This window comes from Hyaena hyaena, unplaced genomic scaffold (assembly GCF_003009895.1).
Source record: "Hyaena hyaena isolate Hyena2069 unplaced genomic scaffold, ASM300989v1 scaffold_251, whole genome shotgun sequence".
Lineage (NCBI taxonomy): Eukaryota > Metazoa > Chordata > Mammalia > Carnivora > Hyaenidae > Hyaena > Hyaena hyaena.
Window position 1 is genome coordinate 1,741,332 of NW_024080883.1, and position 22,500 is coordinate 1,763,831.

The 22,500-nt window shown below is 36.6% G+C and overlaps 1 protein-coding gene across 8 annotated transcripts in view; it reads right to left on the reverse strand.

Moving 5' to 3' along the window:
• The window catches only part of BBX (BBX high mobility group box domain containing), a 276,768-nt gene that overhangs the window by 134,987 nt on the left and 119,281 nt on the right, over positions 1–22,500 (reverse strand). Inside the window, exon 1 of one of the 8 annotated variants that reach the window (XM_039244978.1) lies at positions 12,748–12,830. The exons of the other annotated variants lie outside the window; for them this stretch is intronic. The gene's annotated coding sequence lies outside the window, so the exon portion shown is untranslated. Of the gene's footprint in view, positions 1–12,747; positions 12,831–22,500 lie in introns of those variants that run through there. 8 annotated transcript variants of the gene reach the window in all.

A 22,500-nucleotide genomic window follows, 5' to 3' on the forward strand; every position in this document is an offset into this window, starting at 1 on the left:
TTTTTTTTCCAAAAGAAATAATGATTAACTTTACATTTTGTGGTGTGATCACTCTGTAAAAAGCAGTTCATGTCTGTCCTCCAACATAAATGAAATACTTGAGGGCTCACTGAAGATAGTTCCTTTTTTATACAAAATGTTCTATAAGTCTGTCAGATGAGAAGAAATTACCAATAAACAAAAGGTACATGTTTAGAAGAAATGTATTTCTAATAAATAGGCTTCCTTGATTTTTAAGAAACTCTGCATATAATATGCTATGCTAATTTCTGAAAGTTTACAGTAGATACACATTATCCTGAATAAGAGATCTAAGAAAAAAAATTGACATGAGTCAAACGGTTAAAATAATCTATTCTTCTTATCAAGAGCAATTTGTAAAAAGGAAAATACAAAGGAGACACATTTTGACCTTTATCAGTTATTATTTTCATATTCCAACAGCCTGATGAATTTTTAACTTTTGGCTATACTTTGAATTTTGTGAGGAAACTATACAACACACTGGAAGAGGAAATGAATAATAGGATTCCTATGCTTTGGAAAGGCAGCAGGTGGGATGGTAGGTGGGTACTAAAGCAAAAATGCTGGATTTTTTAAAAATGTTGAATAAAACTGTATCAAAAACAGATTTTTAAATGGCCATTTTATCAGAAATTGACCTTTTAGACAGAGAATATGAAAACTCACTATCTTACCCCAAGAAAAACTCTTTGCTCTAATCAAACCTCATTGTCATGACACGCCCCCCCAAGCTTTTGCTACTACGCAAATCCTTGCAGCACCATTTCTACTATAAGGAATGTTTCTCTATCAACTTGTTCACTTTAATGCCTCATCAAAATTCTGCTAAAAACATACTGAATGTGCTCCTTCTCTTATTAAACTCATCTAACTCGATTTAGGAATACTCATACTTATTTTGAACTCCTACTTTGTTCTTCATTCAAAATCACAGATTTATAGCATTAGAACAAACTATAAAGAATATCCAATTTAACTCTCTCATTCAAAGAAGAGGAAATTGAAGTCCAAGTTAGGAAACCGACTCAAGGTCAAAGAACCTGTTCAAGATAAAAGAGCTGAGGGGTGCCTGGGTGGCTGAGTCCATTAACCTTCCAACTCTTGCTTTCAGGTCATGATCTCTTCTTGGTTTGAGATCAAGCCACGCATGGGGCTCTGTGCTGGCAGCAAGTAACATGCTTGGGAGTCTTTGTCTCTGCTCCTCCCCTGTACTTGCTCGCTCTCTCTCTGGCTCTCAAAATAAATAATAAACTTTAAAAAACAGATTAAAGAGCTGACACCAGTACAAAGTCATCCCTGTGTTAAATTTTCATTTTCAATCATCACTGAGAAAGTCTAAAAGGTAACATTTCTGAAGAGAACCGAAGTTTATTCATTTAACATTTTTAAAACACAGAGCAAATCATTGACACCCTTGACAAAATATAAAAATTTCATTTCATTAAAACTCATGTCATTAAATTAATTTAATTCAAATGACCAACAGTCATTCACCATTCAAAATAAATATACAGAAGTATACTGAGCACCCACTGCCTTGACAGGCATGTTGAAAAAAAAAAAAAAAGACTAAACAATATTGAGAACTAAGAAGGCATTCGATGTATGGGAAAAATTTGTCACAAGATTGTAATATTTTCCTGGAAAGGTTTAATTAACTGGCCACACCATATTCCAACAGATTACAGTGCTTAATAAAAATAATACAAGAGTCTATATTCTTCGTCTTTTCCAGCTAGCTGTTCTTTCATATCATCCCCAATTTCAACTTCTAAATAATTCACACCTTATACTTAGGGGATGCTCACTTGAGAAATGGGTGACAATACAGCACAATACAGATTCAAAAATCCTGTAAACAATCCAAGAAGTTTCTACTTAGTTATAAAATCTTCAATTATGCTTGAAAACTTCAGTCCTATTACCTCAGCTCTCCTCTAACTCAAAATACCATTTTTTATCATAGGTCAATAAAAGTAGCAAGAACCTTTCTACCAACAGGTCAAATTCTCCTAGTACTTACTTTTCAAATGGTGACTTCACAATAAGAATAATCTTTCTTAAATAGCCAATGCTAAGAGTTATATAGAGAGGATATAAGATAATGAATACACTTATTTCATACTTGAAGAGCTAAGATGAAGAGATCCTTGTGATCTCACACAAATGACTTCAAGACATCTGCTCTCATTCTCAATTCAACATTCCAAACAAGAGACAACATTTCATCTTAAAGTCATCAAACAGGAGGTAGCATGTCTAACTCCCCAGGTTTTAATGAGTTTTATCAATAGTCTTATTTGGTGTTGAGGACTTTCCCCAACCATATTAATCTACTGTACCTATCTAGGATGAACAGTCACAAGTAGAATGTTTACAGACATGATTTTCAAGAAAAGGATCTCAGAAAACAAAATCATAAAATTAACCTGGATTTGTAAGCGCAATAAAATTTATTCTTTTAATACACTCTTCCATTGTGAATATTTAGTTAATGCCAGAGGCTTATCAACACTCTCTTTCTCCCAAAGTATTTACAGCAACAGTATCTCAAGGAGACAATCAGTTTGCAGTCCTATATGGATCTAATAAAATGTGTGAATAGTTTTATACCACTGCACTCAATTTTACAGTTCCTAAAAGTCTTTTGGGACATCATTCTCAACATGCTTCTGGCTTTGTCCATTTCATTATTCGATTGATTTTCTTTAGGGAACTAAAAGCATTCATTGCTTTTTGCCAAACACCACACACACATAAAATTACAATTTTTTTTTCATCTTGTGAACAATATTGAGATGTATCCCTTGTCAGGCCAATCTTGAGATGATGATTCACTGTCTTCCTCTGAGGAAGGATAAAGGAAATAATTTAAAAGAAATGGTAGGTATATTATCATTTAAGCCCTCTTATTAGAAGTCTCAGTAGTGTTTACACTCAAATCTCTCCAAATTGCAATGTAAGATTATACTACATGTAGATTTTGAAGACTTCGAGTTACAGACAGAAGTTTTATTACAGCAGCCAAAATTGAATCTGGAATGCTTATTTTTATTTCTTTACACTATTCAAATCAAATAACTTTTGTTGGGCAACAGCAGACATTCAGCTGAGTCAATGAACATACTTCAGACAGCTGCTTCCTATTTGTGAACCTAAAACTATTTTTGCTTTAAGATAATGCAGGTTATATGAAGAAAAATCAAAATGAGAATTAAAAAAAAAGAACCTCCCGCAAGAAGGGCCTTCACTTTAGCACAGTTTGAGGATAAAACAGCAATCTGAAATATGTAGGTAAATCTCATGTAACCAGAACACAACTAATAGATATTCCTCAACCACATTTTGGGTAAAATTGTTTTTAGCATTAAGTGACAAATTATAAAAACAAGCTAACATTAATTTAAAAAACCCTCTCAGAAATCTCAGAAAGTCTTAGGAGGTAGAGAGATTGTTGCTGTTGACAGTGGGCAATTCATTGGCTGTCAGTACCTACACTTTTTCAAATCTCCAACCTCTTAACACACTGCATATATCTTAAACCGTCAAATAGTTATTAATCCCTAAAGTGAAGACTTTAGGGATCATCCTCTCATTAAAAAATAAATTTCACGCAGAGCACCATGGAGGCTCAGTCAGTTAAGCTTCTGAGGTTTGGTTTTGGCTCACACCATGATCTCACAGTTAGTGAGTTTGAGCCCCGCATTGAACTCTGCACTGACAGCGCGGAGCCTGCTTTGGATTCTCTCTCTCCCCATCTCTCTGCCCCTCCTGTGCTCTGTCTCTCAAAGAAATAAACTTTAAAGAAAAAATAAACTTCAGTCTACTGTTAACAAGAAATTCAGTTGGGTAACTAACATTGAAATGTACTATCATTTCAATGATCTACAGTTAGCAAAAGTTTTCTAGCTAACTTTCATTGAACAAAAAAAATTAACCACAATTCTTTTCTAAATATTCCAGTTTATCCTATAATTTTTATTCTAAGAAAGTGGGACATTGTTGTCATTTCTTATAGACTAAAATTAGTATTTGGTAGGAAATACAATCTCTTCCTATTTGTTCTTCATTGATATAAAACATATTATGAACCCAGATTTTGTCAACTGACATTTTTCTCTAAATTATCAGAAAAGACGGGCACCTGGGTGGCTCAGTCGGTTAAGTGTCTGACTTTGGCTCAGGCCATGGTCTCTCAGTTCATGGGTTTGAGCCCATGAAGGGCTCTGTGCTGACAGCTCAGAGCCTGGATCCTGCCTTCAGATTCTGTGTGTGTCTCTCTCTGCCCCCTGTCCACTTACATGCGTGCTCTCTCTCTTTCTCAATCTCAAAACAAATGAACATTAAAACAATTTTTTAAATAAAAATAAAATAAAATCAGGGATCCTGGGTGGCCCAGTAGGTTAAGCATCTGACTTCAGCTCAGGTCATGATCTCACAGTTTGTGTGAGTTTGAGCCCCACATGGGGCTCTGGGCTGACAGCTCAGAGCCTGGAGCCTGCTTTGGATTCTGTGTCTCCCCCTCTCTCTGCCCGTCCCCTGCTTGCTCTCTCTTTCTCTCAAAAGTAAATAAACATTAAAAAAAATTAAAAAATAAAACAAAATAAATTATCAGAAAAAAAGCATTTTCTTATATGCTGTGATGGAGACACAGCTGAGTCTAATATATAATAACATCTGTATCAAACTCAAACTCTGGTGTACTGACATACAATTATGTATATAAGAATATTCATGAATAGAGTCCTAATTTGGATCTATTTAATAATTCCAAATAAAGGATAAAAATCAAATCAAAAATCTATTCTCTATTTCCATGCTTTATGAGTCAGAGCAAGGAGTATAAAGGCTTGGACTTAGCAGCTGGATAGGCCTGGCAATGGATTTTTACCACTACTAGCTGTCTAATTCAAGGGCGTCTGTTCATTCATCTATAAAAATAGGCTAGTACCTACTTCATAGGATGAAAGGATAGACACACATAATATGGGAAACCCCTTCAGAATGCCTCACATATGCTGTAAACAGTAAATCTTTTACACATACTTAGTAAATACTTAAAAAAAAAAAACATAAATGAATGTATTTTCTTCCTTCTTCAAGCCCTTTGGTACCACCTGACCCCCCAAGAGATGATTACAGTAACTTCTAAATGATAATCCCCATTTCCAAACTAATCTCTATCAGTAGATTTATTCAGAATAATGCTTTGAGCCTTTTAGTCTCTGGATCCAAACTCTTTGATGGCACTTCATGGAAGTGTTACTCTCAGAATGTAATTCTTTAGGTTGGCACGGACATCTTTTTTGTGCCCTCCCTGCCTCTCCTCACCCTCTCTCTTCAGCAAAGACACACACACACAGACACACATAGACACACACAAAATCTGGCTCCAAACTTCCTTTGTCTTTTCTATATCCCTGAAGATGCATTCAAGGCCCAGCCACCAGCATTTGTGTACTTCCTTGTCTCTCATTCCTTGCCCAGAGCTCCTTATTTAAAATGCTCCTTCTCTCTTCTTCTCCATGATCCTGGGCAGAATAATATCTACTTCCTAGAATTTTCTTAATTTCCTACAGCATTAACCATAACTATATTGTGACCCTCTTCTATTAGTGTCTCAAATGATTATATTAAATCCATGACTCTTGACACCTTACTGTTTTAACCTCCACTCCAGACACTTCCACGTCATCATCAATCATCAGTAACCTTTTAATTACAGACAACGAGTCTTCAATATAAAATCTACTGAAAATCACAGATTTATATCCTATAACTTGCCCGCAGTTCATCCTCCCCGTAACTATAAAGTCTCACTGGAAAGGAGGGGCTGAGGAAGGGTGGGTATCCCTTACTTGTCTTTGAAGTTCCCCAGGAAAATGTAGAGACATAAATAGGAGAACACAATCCATCACCATTTCACCATCCTTACTAAGTACAAAGAGAAAAGAGCCAGAAGGGTTTAATGAAAAGGGTCTTTGAGATCATTTAAATGCAAATAATGTCCAACAAATCAACAAAAATCTCGGCACAGTTTTAGAAGTTTGAAGCAAAAAGAAGTATACTCAAATCGATCCCTGAGTAAGCTCCAGTAAGAGCAGAAGAAAGGCTGTCTTGATGAGCTTTAATCTGGAGAGAACAGCTGACTGGGGAGGGCGACTCCATTTAGAGAAAAGCAGAACCATTCCTGCCTGGTGTGGAGATCTATCTCTCTGACTCAAGAGCCCCTTTGCACCACCTTGCCCATGTCCAGAGTGGTTCTTAGCAATTGGCAGGTTGATGAACACACAATACAGGGCAGCTTGAGACTCGCAGAATGTAAATACTGCCATCTGACCAGCATAAGGGTTAAGTAACAGCAAATAACTATAAATGGATGAAAACAGCAGCCAAGATTCCTCTAAGCTCAAAAAAACCTTAACCTAAGGGCAATGATGCCATCATTCAAATGAGACAAGGTGCCTGGCTAGCACAGGGAAGGGAGTAAAGTGTCCACTGGCTAAGCACAAAAGAAATATACAGGTTCTGAGGGAGGCGTGGTAGGAGAAATATACCCAAAAGAAAACCATATTTAGTGAATCTTTAACAACACTATGATGTCAGGTGAGCTTCGCGGAGGAGTCCTGATTCTGCAAGGCAAGAATAAACAAAAAAGTGCAGGTGCTCTACTTTCTGCTCCACTATTTTTACAAAAAACACTCAGTGATTTATTTTTTGGATTTAATATAACGTTTAGTAAAAGCCCTTTAGAAACGGGGATTTTGCAGCTAAGATAATGAATGGTAATATACTGGGAAATTAACTTCAGGTAAACAGACCACTTCTGCTTCCTCAAAATTATAGACCCATCTGAACATTTCACTGTTTTGTTAACCAGATATAAACTACCAGGCAAAATGAATACTGTTATTCCAGCAACATGTATGTATGAGTGAAGCTATTCAGAGCTATTTTAAAAACTTGTATTTTAGGGGGACCTGGGTTGCTCAGTCAGTTGAGCGTCTGACTTTGGCTCAGGTCATGATCCCATGGTTCGTGGGTTTGAGCCCTGCATCGGGCTGTGTGCTGACAGCCAGGTCGGAGCCTGGAGCCTGTTTCAGATTCTGTGTCTTCCTCGCTCTCAGACCCTCCCCTGTTCATGCTGTCTCTCTCTCAGAAATAAATAAATAAATTTTTAATTAAAAAAAAATTTAAGAATCTATATTTTATATAATTACATGATTAATTACACAAAGCCCAACACTGAGCTTTTTACATATATTACTAACTTTGCTGTATAAGAGATATAATACAACAGTAAAAATTAAATATTTAGTTCAAAGTTTATTCTTAATGTAGCATCTAAAAATGTCTCTTCTGAGTTAAGCCAGAATCTGTAATGAATGTACATCATAGCTTCTGAAAGGAAATTTTGTATTAGATGTTTATATACATATATACATTTTTCACTATACTAAAGGACAATCCAACTTATTAACACAATAGAATATTGTTAATATTTGCTGCAACTTAATTACTAGAGAATATACAGTTCTCTTTCAAAAGACATTAAACTAAAACAAGAATACTGAATAAGTACTGTAGATTTCCGGAAGCACTTTCAAGCCTGTCTAAATTAATAAAATACTAAGTGAATTAGTATTACAAAAGAGACTTTTATAACAGATCATTTAAAATATTAATGCAAATACTTAACAGGTCAAATCTTTTACATTAATCAAAGACACAATTTAAGACTGGTTAGAATGAGTATTCTCCTATCAGTAAAGTCTTCATGTCAGGTAATTTCTCCCATTTTTCCCTTATAAGCATAAAAGGATGTTTCCTTGCATTCCTGAGCAACAAAACATAATCTGTTCCTCTAGAGATAGGATGGTATTAACTGCTTCTTTTGAGAATAGGGCATCTGGCATAATATGTTTTTGTAGAGTTTTGTCAAGTAAGCAGTTAGGAGGGGTGAATTATCACAGATAGTCTGGCTTCTTATTGTTCATGGCTGGACAGCCCAGTAAATCTTGAGTCTTTTATGTGCATGGAGGCTGGAGGTGGGGAGTTAACAGCTAAGCTCTCAGTAATAAGCAATTTAACAATAAAAAAAAAAGAAACTACAAAGATTTTTAAAATTCCAAACCTAATTTCAAATTACATTAATGTTGTTAAAAGTAAAGAAGTTTTCCTTTTTTTTTCTTTTGGTGGTGGGGGTTTTTCATTTGTTTGTTTTTTGTTAGACAGATGATTATTCTCTGGCCTTATTCTCTCCTGAATTTAAAATTTGCCAGACTTATGCGGGATTTTTCACAAAGCAGATTCATGACACTGTGTAAACATTACATTATTTTATGTTCCTGAATAAAAGTCAGAAGGTTCCCGCTGAGGGGCGCCTGGGTGGCTAGGTGAGTAAAGCGTACGACTTTGGCTCAGGTCATGATTTCGCACCTTGTGAGTTCGAGCCTCGCATCGGGCTCTGTGCCTGGATAGCTCAGAGCCTGAAGCCTGCTTCTGACTTTCGCCCTGCCCCTCCTTCACCTGTGCTCTGTCTCTCTGTCTCTCTCTCTCTCAAGAATAAATAAAACATTAAAAAATTTAAAAAAAAAAAAAAAAAAGAAAAAGGAACCTGCTTAATCTTAGTTCATATTCAAACACACAGGTCTATGACCAGATCCCTCAGGAGGGACTGGGCAGTATTTACAATTTATAGAAAGCAAAGACAGAGCTCGTGCCCCTCTCCGTGTAGTCTGCTCTCTGGTCCCCTTGGCCTTTGATCCACAGAGTTCAGAGGCAGTCACAAAATGAAATCTGGACAAGTAACACATTTAGACTCCCTGAAAGAGCTATGGGAAGACTGAAAGTAGTGAGGGGATGAGTTCAGGTCCTGGCTTGCCATCTATGGGGAACTGAGACATCCCTAGCAGAGAAGCCACAGGAGAAAGGAACGGACGATGCTCTTCTACTAGCACTTGAGGAATACAGACTCACTGCCACCAAGGAAAAGCCCAACAGTAAAAATCAACACTGACTCAAAAATGGTTAACTGGACTGTAAGAAAAGACATGGGGTTAAGTTATACAGCAAATAACAAAGGGCAGGACAAACTGCCCTGGACACAGCTTTGGGGCTGAAGGAAGAGGAGGAAGATCAGGGGCTCAGAAGTGTAGGTAGTACACCAAACAATGCCTGGGCAGCCTGGTGAATGAAACTGGGAAGCCAAAGGTATTCAATACACTTTTACAAAGAACAATAAATGTATTCTTTCTCTAGAACAAATCAACCCTAAATAATAAAGAGAGGAAGGGAAAGTTCAACGTATGCCCCACCTGCTGTGGTTATGGGAGACAATAACTCCCAGGCTGCTATGAAACAGTCATGGGCCTAAAGCCCAGTAAGGTAGATTGATTCAGGCTTTGGTAGTAGTGCTTAGACATCCAGAGAGAAACTAATTTCCATTTCAATTGGAGAGAGAATACAAAATACTGGAGTCAAAAAGAATCTTACCGTGATCACTGGTCTACCATTCTTATTTGTCAAAAAACCAGAGTGAAGCTCAGGGAAAAACAACTACTTATGATCTAGAAAGCTACACAAGGGCAGAACTGTTTTCAGTATGCATGATTTTTGCCCACCGCTCTTGGGGAAATTATTATTGCTGAGCAAGGAAAAGGCATTTCAGTGCTTTGCAGGCATTTACAACATTCCTTTCTTTATTCAATGATTATTTAATGAATAGTAAATACTAGGCGTTTGGCTAGATCCTGGTACACTCCTGGAAAACCTCAGAAAATGAATGTGGCTGATAGTGGCAACCAGTCTGACAACAGGCAAAATATGGAACTCAACCAACTAAAATTATAGAGCACTAAGTGCAGAGTATAAGGTTGGAAGAACTGTGATATGAAAACTGGAATGGAGAGGTATAATCAGATACCAAAAGAATCACTGGCTGAGAAAAACAGAAGTGGATGAGGGACAGAAAAGGGAAAAGAGTGGCAAATACAAGAAGAGTCAAGTTCTGGAGCTTTGGGGGGGGTACTTTTGCAATGCAGAACCAAACAGGTGAAGTCGCTGCAGCTTGCAAACAGTCCTCTGTGGGTCACTCTTTCTCTATCTCAACTTGAATTAAGGAAAAAAAAATCAGTAAAAGATGTGTACATTTATTTCTCTGCCAACTGTCTTTAGAAGTCAGGAACAGCTAATAATTTTCATTTAACATGAGAGAATATAACATTATTATGATGTGGTTTTCTTGGGAGAAAAAAACTTAGCAAACACACCCAGCTATTTCAGGGTGTCTGATTCAAGTGGGTTTGAGAGAAGGTACAAGTGACAGGTAGAAAACTGTGACAAATAAAAGCAGCTGCCATGAAGGGTAAAACTAATTAAAAAGGGGTGGTGGTGCCTGGGTGGCTGAATAGGTTGAGCATCTGACTCTTGATTTTGGCTCAGGTCATGACCTCACAGTTCATGAGATCGAGTCTCATGCTGGGTTCCACGCAGACAGCACAGAGCCTGCTTGGAATTTTCTCTCTCCCTCTCATGCTCTGCCCCTCCCCCACTCACATGCACTCTCCAAAATAAGTAAATAAACTTAAAAAAATAAAATGAAAAAATAAAGTGGCCATCAAAAGAAAGTGGATAAATAGTGTTATTTTCTTTTTTTTTTTTTTTAAATTTTTTTTTAATGTTTTATTTATTTTTAGGAGAGAGAGAGAGACAGTGTGAGCAGGGGAGGGTCAGAGAGAGAGGGAGTCACAGGCTGAAACAGGCTCCAGGCTCTGAGCTGGCAGTCAGCACAGAGCCCGACGCGGGGCTCGCACCCACGAACTGTGAGATCATGACCTAAGCAAAAATCGGACGCTTAACCGACTAAGCCACCCGGGCGCCCCAATAGTGTTATTTTCTAACAATGAAATACAATTGTGATCATAAATGAATTACAAGTATAAGCAAGGAGGACTCCTAAACATATGATGCTGGGCAGCAAATATAGATGTTGCATCAGAAAACAGATTATGTTATTGATATAAAATTCAAAAACAAGCAAAACAATGTAGGGGATACATAAATATGTGTGTGAAAAAACTGTAAGGAAAAACAAGGAAGTGATAAACTCAACATTCAGGATTAGGCGGGCAGAGGGAGGGATATGATGTTATAGAGAGGTAATGGATTCCATCCAGGCCAGGAGCAGCTCTGTCTCCTAAGTTAGTAGTAGGTACTCAGTCATTCATGTTAATGTTATTCTTTTTATCTTCTCCCAATGTTATAAATATTCCCTGTATATATAGCATTTCTGAATACTACGGGATTGCTTCTATTTTTAAAAAATTTTGGGGCACCTGGATGGCTCAGTCAGTTAAGCCTCCGACTTCAGCTCAGGTCATGATCTCATGGTTTGTGGGATCGAGCCCCGCGTCAGGCACTGAGCCTGCATCAGATCCTGTCTCCGGCTCTCTCTGCCCTTCCGCTGCTTGTGCTCTGTCTCTCTATCTCTAAAATAAATAAACATTAAGAAAATTTTTTTTTCCAGAAATAACACTATATTTAACAAACTTTTAAGAATGCTTTTTAAGCATCTGCAAATAATAAGTATCTAGGATGCACTCAAGAATGTATAAAATTATTTAATTCAAGCAAGAACTCTGAGGTAAATATTTTCATCCTTAGCTTACCTATGAGGAAACCGGTATTCAGTTATGTATACCGACCAACATTACACAGCTAATAGGGGTGGGATTCAAACCATATCCAACTCTGAAAATCATGGTGTGTCTATAGGTAAGACTATCTAAAATACCCAGGCAAAGTTTAATCTCAATGCAAAAACAACTAACTTGTTATAAAAGTTTACTGTTTTAATTCATCTTCAAGTTTAAAATGCATACCTAGGAGCACTGGGTAGCTCAGTTGATTAAGGCTCGGATTCTTGATTTGGGCTCAAGTCATGATCCCAGGGTTGTGGGAAGGAGTCCCAGGTCAGGTTCCACACTGGGACCTCTCTCTCTCTCTCTCCCCCTCTGCTCCCTCCCCCACTCACAGTCTGTCTTTCTCTCTAAAAATAAAAATAAAAGTAAAAAAGTAAAGAAATAAAGTGCATCCTTAGATCACATTCTAATGACATGTATTCATTTTATGCCATAGGTACCTCTTTATTATTTCAGAGTCACAATTTACCCTTAAACTATAAATTCTAAAACTGGCAACACATACTACTTATGTTTATGGAAAGTCTCAAGTATACTGTACCTCTTTTCAGAACTTGAACTTCTCTAAGACTGAAGTTGAAGGAAAGTTAGCTGTTGGTAGGCTATAACTTGGTCCTCTTATTTTGCTACCCTCCAATCAGGGATTCACTCACAGGCAAGCCAAGAGGCTGGCCAAGCTCCACAGAAATTACTCACTTCCACCCTCTGTTTCCGTATCTTTCTTCCAACCATACTTTAAGCTCATGCAGGAAACTTGATTAATACCACCTGGTTTTCTCTACTCCGTCAACTCTGGCCCTGTGCAGCACACCTACCACGCCACTCATCTATGCAATTATTTGTCAGCTTTTTATTTTGTTGTTGTTTTCACTTGCATATGTGTCTAGACTGCAAGAACCACTGAGAAGAGATTACAAATCTATTTCTTCTGAGCTATGCCCTAACTCATTCTTCTTTGCCCAAAGCATCACCCACTGTGCTCTGTAAACAGTAGTCACTTAGTAAATGCTGATTGACTTACTACAGTAGAACAATTCGCCTCTGGTATTTCTCAATATCCCAGTGAATCCTCCACATCTATAAACATGCTGGAGATGATAACAGGTACTGCTAGAGGCTTGGGGTCTTCCTGAGGTTGCCTGGGACAAGAAAAACACAGAGAGAGACCAAAGACAGTCAGGAGAACACAGAGAGGAAACATGGAAACAAAAGGAGCACAGTGTAAGAGGAGCGAAAGAGTCAAGAGTTACAGAGGGACTAAGCAGCCAGAGACACTTGAGAGACAGGGAGAAAGTTGGCAATCTCACGTTGGATTAGATACTACATTTTTGTTACTAGAGGTGCCCTCATGTTACTACATCTATGAGATAATCATTTCAAAGTTATTTCTAAGGGTTTTCTGAGCTTTTATCATTTTCTATTAAAATTCATCTTTACAGTCTCATCTTTGGAGATGCACATACACAGACACAAGCACCTAATCCTTAAAACCCAGCTATAAATTAAAATACACACACACACACACACACACACACACACACACACATTTTCTCCCCAAGTCTCCAACTTAGAAAATGGTTACTCCAGGGGGGTAAAGTGACTTGCTCAAAGTCATAAGCAAGAAGATGATAACTGGGGCCCCAAATCTTCTGATTCCAAAATCCAGTGCTTTTTCTGATATCCCATGTTCTCTATTAGAAATGAATCCTGTATAGGGTTCCTGGGTGGCTCAGTCAGTTAGGTATCTGACTTTTGGTTTCGGCTCAGGTCGTGATCTTGCAGTTTCATGAGTTCAAGCCCCACATCAGGCTCTGTGCTGACAGCATGGAGCCTGCTTGGGATGTTCTCTGGCCCTCTCTCTCTGTCCCTCTCCCACTTACACTGTCTCTCTCTCTCTCTCTCAAAATAAATAAATGAACTTAAAAAAAAAAAGAAATGAATGCTGTGTAAATCCTATAAATCCAAGCTACACATTCAAAATAAAAAAATTTTTTAAGACCCTGAACTCAGTTTACTCACTAGGACACTACCTCAGAGCTTCATTTATTTTAAAAATCTATCAGAAAAAAAATAAGTCAAAATGAAAATATATATCAGAATGACAGAAAATTTCAAACACATGAAATTAAGTGAATGACCACTTGGTAAAATTTTAATATTTAAAAAGAGGAGCTAGAGTTTGTTCATTGCTTTTATAACTTGGTAATTTCAAAGTCTTAATGATTCAACACATTTCAACTGAAAGACCAAAAAATGTTCCATATTTCAATGAATTCTGAGACTTAAATACTAGTATGCTTGTCTCCAACTTAACCTCTCATGTATCAACTAAAGTTTATAGTGCATGCAATTCGATTTCAGGGTACTATAGTAGAAATGATTTAGAGGCACCTGGGTGGCTCAGTCGGTTAAGTGTCCGACTTTGGCTCAGGTCATGATCTCGTGGTTTGTGAGTTTGAGCCCCATTGTCAGGCTCTGAGCTGTCTGGGCACCTGCTTCGGATTCTGTGTCTCCCTCTCTTTCTGCTCCTCTCATGCCCTTGCTTTCGTATGCTCTCTTTCTCTCTTCTCTCTCAAAGATAAACATTAAACATTTTTTTAATTAAAAAATAAATGATTTAATGCATCATTCTTTCTATTAGTATTGCTTTAGGATTTTCTCTTGAGGGATACTTTTACTCTTCTAAATAATCATGCCCTTTTGAAACAACGTAATTCCCAGAAAAGGTTTGATATAAGGGTAAGTGTGTTATTGGATTTCACAGAAAGACAATAAGAATACAAAGAGATTTCTATTTAATTGTGCATCAATATATTTTTCTAGGTTCAGCAATTTTCAAACCAGAAATTTCAAATAATCTCTAAAATATAGTGCTGCTCTGCCCTCTAGTGACTGGCGAGGTTTTGCTAACTACATGCTTTTATTTATTTTTTAATGTGCTTTCTGAGCAATACTCAGAAATTCTTAATACATACAATGGCTGCTTTTTAGAACATGGACAGTGAATAAAGAGTACTAGTCAACTTTTCAGATATAGCTTGTGCTTTGAACACAATGTAGGAATGAGATATGATTTATTTTCATAGGGATGGTACACCTAAGGATTGCAAAAAAGACACAGCAACAACAACAGATTAATATAAAGTTTTCCAGTCCTTATTCCTATTTTTATGCAATTTATTTAAAAAAGTCAAAGAATTCTATTCATGTCAGAAACTTCACAAATTTCATAATTATAAATCCCAAATTGGTTAATTCCATAATTCGGGGGAATGAGATCAAGGTGAGTGGCATTATACACACCACACATAGATGAACATTTTTCTACTAATTATAATAGGGCAAAAATATGCTTAAGACAAAACTATACTGAACATCACTTTCATTTACCCTTAGTTGTTCAAGTGGCACTTTAGGATTTTCCTGAATTTCAATGTTGTCATTAGGAAATTGACTGTCACTTTATATGGAGACATTAATCAAGGACCGAGGTAAGACAGAGTTATACAGACATTCACCCAAATACTTCAGTAAAAGTATATTTCCCTCTTAGATTCTCTTGACATAAACTCCTTGTAACGAACTGATGCATTTCCAGAACAGCATTTCTATTCTAATCCAATACATCCTACTTCTACACACCCATGTAAAAAATAAACATTACATCTGTACACACAAATGTAAAAGGATACCTGAGTATGTGAGAATAATATACACAGTATGGTGGTATGCTTAGGACACAAACTCTGCAGCCAGACTGCCAGAGTTTGAATTCCTGATTTACAACTTATTAGCAGTGTGACCTCAGGCAGATCATTAGCCTCTCTATGCTTTAGTTTCCTTATCTACAAAATGTGAAGAGACACCTACCTATAGCAATGGTTTATATCTTGATAGGTATTTGGTTATACAGGTGTATGCATTTATCAAAACTCAGAGAAGGTACATTTAAGACTTGTGCACTTTGCTAAATATAAATTTTATACTAACAAGTTGTAAATATTGAACTGTAGTCAATAATAGGCATGCTGAAGTATTTACAGAGGTGTAATTTACTTCCAAATAAGTAAAAAATAAACTGATGATGGACAGATTACAGATATGTAATAAAATAAGTACAATAAAAATGTTAACAGTCAAATCTAGGTGGTGAGTATATGAGTGTATAATGATGTTTGAAAGGTTCATAATAAAATGTTGGAGGAAATGAATCCACTTCTCATAGAGCTGATGTGAAAATTAACATATATATGTAATGGTATTAAATACACAGAAAAGTAGGGGCGCGTGGGTGGCTTAGTCAGTTAAGCGTCCGACTTTCGCTTAGGTCATGAACTCGTGGTTTCGTGGGTTCGAGCCCCGCGTCGGGCTCTGTGCTGACTGCCAGCTCGGAGCCTGGAGCCTGTTTCAGTCTGTGATTCCCTCTCTCTCTGACCCTCCCCTGCTCATGCTGTCTCTTTCTCTCTCTCTCTCTCCTAGAAATAAACAAAACATAAAAAAAATTTTTTTCTTAAAAAATACACAGGAAAGTACCTGATAACCAATAATGGCAAATGGCAATATGTTCAAGCAAATGAAAGTGATTCTTCTTTCCTACTTGGAGGGAAAGGGTAAGAAAATAATGAGATGTTGAGCTCCCACACCAGAATGAGTAGTAGCCATCAAGGGTGTTAAATTTAGCTCAACTTTCAAGTAATTCACAAAACTCCATGTGTCATGTAGAGAACATGGTCTTTCTTGAAAATCAGAAAATGTTGATTTGAATCCTGGCTCTGTTTTTAATCAGCCAAAAAGCTCAGACAATTTATTCAAAGATTCTGAGCCTCAGTTCCCTCCTACATAAAATGGGAATAATGATACCTACACATCCAAGAGTCACTGTGAAGACTAGAAAAATTACAATCTCTCTCACTCATGCACACATACACAACAGAAAGAAAAATGCAAATGATGACAATTGAAGTTTTCATCATTAAGTCATTACTACCAATTAGGGAGAGTCTATATTCTGCAGATGGAAACAAAAGTGGTTACATATCAGATTCTAACCTAGAAATTTCATATGTAGGTGGCCTTCTACTCTGAAGAGCTTTCGACAGGATCTTTATTAAACCAGTGGGCCTTATTTAAAACATCACTGTACTAAGTGTAAAAGAAGAGCTGGCAATGACAGGGAATTCATTATTCATCCCTCCGTAATGTCAATTATAAGATAAGTCCTACAGGAGAGGCATTTACAAAGTAGTTTGCTGATATTTTAAAGTCACTTGAGTTCATTTGAGGAAATGATATTAGCACCTGGATCAGTTTTGATCTGAAATAGTCTAAGGCCACATATTTAAAGAAAAGAATATTAAAACTACATTTATGGAAGAGGAGTTCCATGCTCCCAGGGAGTGGAACTGTAAGTCATTATAGATTACTGCATGAGAACAGTGGCTCAACATTCAGTTTCAGCTAAAAAGATAATCAAGAACATGTAAAGCAGGGGATACTGGAAACACTATACAAAGTTGCTTCTGCTCCCTTGACCTCTCTATGAAAACTGCTTTCTCCAAAGGGCCCCTGAATCACCTAACATAAACACCATCTGGGGCAGTTAGCGATCTCTACAGTTTTCAACATCCCTCATCTTCTTTGGTACTATACGCTCTTGCTTTTCCCACCACAGACCTAATTGTCTTTCTTCTTTCCTTTAGATTTCTTTTAACAGAGAATAGGTGTTTTCCAAAGTCCTATCTTAGCCATATTTCCTACTTTCACCAATATTCAAAGTTTCAGCTCTATCTCTCCTAAGCTATATTTATCTTTAGTCTGAATCTCTCCCAAACTCTTCATCAATTTATAACTACATCGTATCCATAGTCCCATGGATATCCTCTCTGCATTTCAAATCCAATTCATTCTCAACTGTACGTACCCCCTCCCCAAAATCAGTTTCCACTACCATCTCTCTCCTGGTAGCAGTACTATCTGAACACCTATGCTTAAATTTTTTTTTAATATTTTGTCCTATGCTTAAATTAAAAACCTATCTCAACACCCCCACTGCTTCCTTCCCTCTTATGATACCCTCTACAGCCCCAGCACAGGTTCTGTCTGTTGCCAAATCCTACATACTAGTAATGTGGTTCCAGCAGCAAGATAGGATGTGTATTCTTTGAGAAACACACTGAAAGCTGAATTTATAATCACAAAATACACACAGACACAAGCTGTATAGTTGGTACCAAGCGTTTGAGAAAAATCTTCATCGGAGGAAGCCTTAAAACTGAGCATCTATTAATATTTTCCCTGCAAATTGGAAAAAAGACTGACTTGATTTTGTGAATTGAATACTCCAATCTAAAACATTTTAAACTATATCCACACAGGGCATAACCTTCATGTCTCTCACAGTGGTTCCATTTACAACACACAAACCCTACCAAAAGAACAACTTCTTCTCACCTAGGATTTGCTAAAGTCCCTTAAACCAGTCTTTCCAATGCCTACCTCTTTTCCCTTCCAATGCAACCCTTTTAAATATCATCTGCTCAAAATTTTCCAGTGGCTCATTTGCTTTTAAGGAGAAGAAAGTAAACTCACTCTGACATTCAAGGCTCTCTTACATTTGACTTTTCCAGGGTTTTCCATTTTACCTTCATATATAGCCCATCCCAAATGGCAAAAGGGTCTATTAGCTTTCTCCAGACTTTTGGATTTTCCCATCTAGGTAGTCTTCTTTGATATTTCTATCTGAGATTTAAGAGCTTCCTCAATCTTTATTAAGGTTTGTTCTCTTCCCTGCTTAGATTTCCCATTCTATTATCATATTGCAACTCTGACACTGTCTAAAACAATGACTTGTACATAGTAGTTCCACTAAATACTTATTAAACAAAGAGAGGAAAAGAAAATATATTACTTTATCTTTACACAAAACATTTTTTCCAGTAAAATTACTGAAGGCAGTTCAGGTTCCAAAAAGAAAATAAAACAGGGCATCTGGATGCCTCAATCGCTAAGCATATAACTCTTGGTTTTGGCTCAAGTCATGATCTCACAGTTCATGAGTCTGAGCCCCATATTTGACTCTGTGAGGACAGTGTAGAGCCTGCTTGGGATTCTCTGCCCCTCACTCTCTCCCCCCTTTCCCCCAGTCTCTCTCTCTCTCTTTCAAAACTAAATAAATATACTTTAAATAAATTAAATAAAACAGAGCTGAAGAATGCAAACATTCTCACAGATAGATGGCCTAGAAAGGTTTAGAATTTTAATATACACTAAAAATTGAAAAAGTGTATAAGTATATACAAAATTCATGGTTGTTATGAATTACACATATGTATTAGAATGTACACATAAGGGGCGCCTGGGTGGCTCAGTCAGTTAAGCGTCCGACTTCAGCTCAGGTCATGATCTCACGGTTCGTGGGTTCGAGCCCTGCATCAGGCTCTGTGCTGACAGATAGCTCAGAGCCTGGAGCCTGTTTCAGATTCTGTGTCTCCCTCTCTCTCTGATCCTCCCCTGCTCATGCTAGCTGTCTCTCTCTCTCTCTCTCTCTCTCAGAAATAAACAAAACATTAAAAAAAAAAAGAAAGAATGTACACATAATCAACTAGGAAAAGGCAAAATTGCTCTAAAAAGACCACAAACACCTAACACATCCATGTTAGCTTACAAGAACAGTTTTTAGAAAGATACTAAATGATCTTCAGACCAAGCTTACATATATTAATTACAGAGATATTCAAAATTAATAAATACATTAATTATATATTCAAAATTAATTAATACTGTTATTAGCAACAAATACCAAGTCATATTAGTTCATGCTCATGTGCATGAGAAATTATTTGAAAGTAAGTACTTTCACACAGTTAGCATTTTTTGCAGGTGTAGAAAAATACTATCTTCTCTTGGATCAATTAATTGTGAAATTCTAAACCAGTGACCTAAAAATGAAGGGAAATTTTGCTTTTCTAATTTATGAATAAACTAGCAGAGTCAGCTCATGTCTGAATTAGCTATTTGACTAATTTTTTAAAATGTTTTATAGTTATCAGGTTAAGATAATCAATTTATGAAAATGACTTCCATACTTTAAAAACTGTTAAGAATTCATAATACATTTCCTTGTTTTGTTAGAATAGTCTTTGAAAAACATTATATAGCAATAAACTTTACTGTAATACTTAAATAATTTGTTTCAAGTAATAATTGTTAATACCAAGAATATAAAGTAATACTAGTCTTAAAGTAACTACAATCCACTCAATAATAGATGACATCAGTATTTTCATGTTTGAGCTCTGATAAGGCTTTAACAAATTGTAAAACAAACTGGAGGAAATCTAAAAGTCAAACCTCTATTACATATGATTGTGTAGAAAACATTTTAAAGTATCTAACAATATAAAGCACAAATATTATTCTTTCCTAATGATTCAAAGCAAGTCCATCCTGTATTCAATAAAGACTTCCAATATAGTAAAGATGAGTGCATGATGAAGCTGGACATTTCTTCTATTGTGAATGGAGACAATAAAATGCCTGAAATTCAATTTCAAGGAGCAGTTAAGAAGCAAAAAAGTCAAATTCCACTTTTTACTTACTGTCCAGTTTGAGAACAAACACATTTTCTCAATAGTGCTTACTAAATGCTGGATTGGCATTGCATCTTGTAGCATTTTTAATCCTCACAACAACCTTATACAATCAGTATTCCCTCCATTTCACAGATGAACCTAGGTAATGTTCCCACAGCCTGATCACAGTAAAAGCCTAGTTAGATTTAGTCGAGTCCATCTGACTCCACAGCCCACGTTTCTAAGAGATCAAGCTATAGCTCAAACAAACAAAAGTGACACATTTAAATCTGTCTTCCGTAAGAAAACCTTTAAGTTTTTGCCTATCCATATTAATCTACAGGAAGCAATAGTATTTATGCACTTAACAATTTAGAGGCAATAATAAGAATGTTTGTAAGTATTGTGAAGTAAAACTTCTATAGTATTTTTTCCTAGGCACATTATACAGTCTCATGTATGAAATACTTCATTACAATAGAAATAATCCATAAAAAATTCTAGGGTTGTGATGATTAAAATAAAAAGAAACAAAACTGGGATACCTTTATCATCAACAAGATAGATTATAAAAGCCTTATTAGAGAGATTTATCTTAGTTCTCTAAAAAGCGAAACTCTCAGTGACTAATAAAGGTAACACCCATCATTTTAACAGAAACAACTAACGTTTCAAACGTGAAAGCTATCATTCCTTTAAAAAGTGTTCACATCACCAAATGAATCGAAGGATGAGTCATATGCTTCCTCAAACAGCGGGACAAAACCACTGCTACAGCAAGAACTTTGGTATTTCACAAGGAGACAGTCTGCAGCTGCTGATTTCAAACTTTACCATTGTCTCTTTTTTATTATAAGGTACCTAATATGAAGACCTGGGAACTCTACCAATGCTGAAAACACAGGAGGTATTCAAAACTATTTTGAGGGCATGGTTCAGAGTTTCATGTATGTGTCCAAGCACCACCTGGATGGACAGAAGGACATACACGACTCTACATGGATGCACCTCACTTTTATAGGTTTCAGTATCTCTAATCTGTCAATTCTTCATTGGAATTCATGTGGCAGAATGGAGAATGTTCAGGACAGTGTTCATCAGATAAATAGTAGCCTTTTATTAGTTAAACCTTCTTTAGAAGCCAGTTCCTCCCCATCTGAATAGCGTGACAAGAAACCTGTGCACTGTAAGTGCGTAATGGCAATGTTTAGTGCCTCAAAACATCACCTGAAGTGGACCACTTCTGCCATGAAGAGACACTTGGTAATAAATGGTCTCATAGTAAATGTTAAGGAACACAGAAACAGTTACATAATTTAACTGCTTTTTAAGAATAGTAATGGCAGGGGCAGAACAACTGCAAACTAAACTAAGCAAAGTGTACAAATCTGTATAAAACCAAAACACAATATTCTTAGCTATCATCTTCACAGATTAACTCAAATACAGAAATGCGCTAAAAATATTACCACTGCTGCCCTCCCCCTACCCTGCAAGAATAAAACACCTAACCATGGACTTCAGCTTACATATTTGGTACGTATTAACTGAATCCAGGTACCATATAGCATCTCTTCAAGCCCAGTTGAACGAATTTGCCTACCCTAAATCTCAGACATTCACATGCATTCCACTCATAGGGCCGTTGATTTAGTGTTAAGGAAGTACTTGGCAAAGGTCTTAATAAACCCTTGCTGACTCAATGCACAGTATACATGAGTCAAGAGGCACCCAGAAACTTTTTGCTGCTCATTTTAAGTTCTTCAGCTCTTTAACATTTATTGATTATAGGACTAAATGCCAACTGAAACAGCAGAGAGAGACTTCTTTTTTTTGAAGAATAGCTTAATTCTCCCTGAATTCAGACTGGGAAAAATAATTATCTGCAGGTAGACCAGGGGATGCCTATTAACACCAAGCTCAATGGAATACAGGGTCAACGAAACATGAACTCTGATAATACTACTTTACCAAATGTTTACTAAACAAAACAACTTCCATGTGCCAAACACTGTTCCAGATTTGAGAGATGCAGCCATGAACAAAATAGACTCTTTGGTGTAAAAGTAAGTCCCTTAGTTTCTTGAAGAAGTTATATGAAGAAACTACCCTCATACATACTTACTATTTACACTTAAATGTGTATGTTCAAAATATCCAGTAAATGCAGTATATTTTTTACACTAAAATACACAGAAATTTAG